We start from the raw sequence: 3,236 nt of genomic DNA, 5'->3' as shown, positions 1-3,236 counted from the left end.
TACAACCCCCCCCACTCGCCTCACATATGCCGCCATGATTTTGTTGACCTTACCCTTAATTTTCGCTACCGCGGAGGGGTTCCGCGCGTGCCGCCAATAAAACCTCGGAACCATTTCCGACCACACCACTATAACCCCTGGCACTAACTCCTGCAACTTGTCTACATCCCTCTTCATACTTTCTATCAAAACTTTCTGCGGCAATGCCCCCACATCATTGCCTCCTGCATGCAGTACCACAATGTCCGGGACCTGGCCCAACAAAATTTTTTGAAATACCTCCCCACAAATAGCATTCCAACCCCAACCCCGGTATCCAAACCACCGGAGTTGCACCACGGATCTTGGAAAGCCCAGCTGTAGACCCCGATGTCGAACTGTAGCTCTCCGATGTGCCCAGTAAATATATGAGTGGCCAACCACCCATGCCGTCCAACCTGTAAAACATAAAACACAATTCCGAGAGGAGGAAGATGGCGGCCGTGCGGATGTTGTTGGTTGTTGCGCTGCTTGTTTGTGCCAGCAGCGGGTCATTGGAGTCTGCCCTGGGAGACAGTGCCTCCTGTCATATGGTGTGCGATGGGACCTACCCCCTGCACACTTACCCCGAGGAGGAGGAGCTTTTCGCTTGCCACCGGGGATGCCGTCTGTTTTCGATCTGTCAGTTTGTGGAGGATGGAAATGATTTGAATAAAACTAAAACAGAGTGTGAATCAGCGTGTATTGAGGCCTATCCTAAATCCAATGAGCAATATGCCTGTCAACTGGGCTGCCACAGCCAGATGCCTTTTGCAGAGAAGAGGCAGGAAGAACTCTCTGATATGGTCCCACGGATCCATATACTTTTCCCTTTGACTCTGGTGAAGACCTTCTGGGGTGACATGATGGATTCTGCCCAAAGCTTCATCACATCATCCTGGACTTTCTATGTCCAGGCAGATAATGGGCAGATTGTCGTTATCCAGACGCAACCAGAAATTCAGCACTTTGGCCCATTACAACCAGGAAATCCACCAATGGACATAATGCTGGAAAAAATACCATCAGATATGGCACCTGGTGAATCTATAGGAGATGGACCTTGGAACCACAGAGCTGGATTTCTAAGCTTTGAGAGTGGAGATCGTATTATGAAATGCTTTTCTATGAATTCAAACTGGCTTCTTACTGCAACTTTAATCCTGTCATGGTGTTGCTTTGGATGTGCTGTGCCACAGTAGCTACAGCAGCAGAGCAGTACATACCTTCCGAGAAACTGAGTATCTATGGTGATATGGAGTACATGAATGAGCAGAAGTTGTACAAATACTCACCCACGTCTCTTGTGGTCGTCCACGGCAAACCCGAATCAAATGAAGAAGCAGGACCTCTACCAGCAAAAGTGGACCTTTCACAGTCAGCCATATAAGCTTAGTGGTCCTACTGCCTTTTTACATTCTTCTTTCACCCCAAAACCTGAGAGACACCTGCAACATTGGGATTTTTTTAAAAGCTGAATAAAGGACAATTGTTTAGAGTCTGAGTCTCATGGTGGATGGTAAAGTTGGACTTTCTGGCCTCTGTGCTTTGCTGTAACTGGCTTTAGTGATAAAATTGTCTTTGGGGCTAGGTATAATTCTATAAATCCTTCCCTAATAAGGGTGGTTGGCACATTATTTTGTTAATCTGCACCTCAATATGAAGTCTGCAGGAAATTACTTCCAGAATTCGAGCAAATGTTTTGTTTTTGACATGGCCCTGTTTTACAAATGGAATAATTTCACAGCTGGAAGTTTGTACTTTTATATCTATATATAGCCAATATTTAGATAATCTGACAACCAAGTGGTGGTACAGCAGTTAAGCCAGTGTACAGATTTGGGTTTGGTGATGAGGATAGTTATTGCACACTAATTTTACTAATAGAAAGGGCATTTTCTAGCCTTGAAGGAATAGACTGTGTAATCTATGTCATTAGAATTGACCTATGCTTATCGTCTTGAAAATCCTGCATATGAAGGATTCTCTCCTATTATTCTATTTAACAAGTGCATTTCCAGGCAATATTTGAAGTTAAATAACGGTTGAGTCTTTTTTCTGAAATGTCCATACTGGTAATAATAAACTATATATTTCTCTTTATGAAAATAGAAAAGGGGTTGACGGAACAAGAGTGGCTTATTCCAATTGGTGATTCATTCTGCAACTGTAGACACATGTAAACATCAGCTGGTGTTTAACTGAGGGTTCAAAAAAAAAAAAAAGCATTACAGTGGGTAAAATGGAGATCTAAAATGTGTTTTCTTTTTTCTGGTTTCCTTTGTAGTAGGCAAGCTTTAACGGTTGAAATGTTCCTATGGATTTCTAAAAGTAATTTACTTTAAACTAAGTATAATTCAGCTAGAGTAAACTGGGATGTAGGAATTTTGAGCATTTGTTTTATGGGTTGACTGATGTTTAATTTTACAGTTTTCCCATAATAAAATCTTACTTGATTAAAACTAAAAAAAAAAAAAAAAAAAAAAAAACACAATTCCAACCGTGACACAACATTAACATAACAAACCCTCTGAACCACCCATAGGCCTCACACTAACTTGTCTGGCCTAACATACGACCTGAACCGCAGGGACTCCCACCTGCCGATCCTTTTCACCCTATCATCACCCAACCCCAGCCTCGCCGCTTCCGTAGCCGCACCAATCCTGAAGGAATGGGTCCCAAACTGCCTTGGGTCCACTCCCAACTTGTCCAAAACCTTCCGCATCACCTTGAGGAACTGGAACTTCGACAGCGAAGAACCATCCTCGTGTCGAAAATACGAACCTCCGGCCGTCGCCCGGACTCCGTGGAAGGCCGTGGCGCACTTGACCGGGCACGTGCCCCCACCCGGGAGCTCCCGCAGCGTAACCAAGGTCCCCTTACCCATCATGTCCGTTTTAGACCGCCTCAAATTGATCACCACCTTGTCACTCCACACCTCCACATCCGCTGCCTGAAGCCCCCCCGCCCCTTGGCGGTTGCTGCTGACCAGCTCGCTGATCCGAAACGCCCCAAAAAAGGCGAAACTAAAAACCACTGAGAACAACAGAACTTCGTAACTCGAAAAACACACACCGGGCAAGGCCCCCACAATCCGTTGCAGCAGCGCAAACGACACCGGCCTCCTGGAGTCCACCGACACTTTCCCCCTCCTTAGCCCTTTCAGTGCCTGCCTCACCAGAAAGTGTTTCGTGGCGTCCTCCCAACCATTGAAT

General features: G+C 45.4%; 1 pseudogene; it reads left to right on the top strand.

The window, feature by feature from the left end:
- Positions 1 to 468: 468 nt before the first annotated feature.
- On the top strand, positions 469 to 2,487 carry LOC134572057 (transmembrane protein 59-like; annotated as a pseudogene).
- Positions 2,488 to 3,236: the final 749 nt, after the last annotated feature.

This window comes from Pelobates fuscus, chromosome 8 (genome assembly GCF_036172605.1).
Source record: "Pelobates fuscus isolate aPelFus1 chromosome 8, aPelFus1.pri, whole genome shotgun sequence".
NCBI lineage: Eukaryota > Metazoa > Chordata > Amphibia > Anura > Pelobatidae > Pelobates > Pelobates fuscus.
Note: the sequence above shows the minus strand (reverse complement) of the source record. Positions and strands in the feature narration are given on the sequence as shown.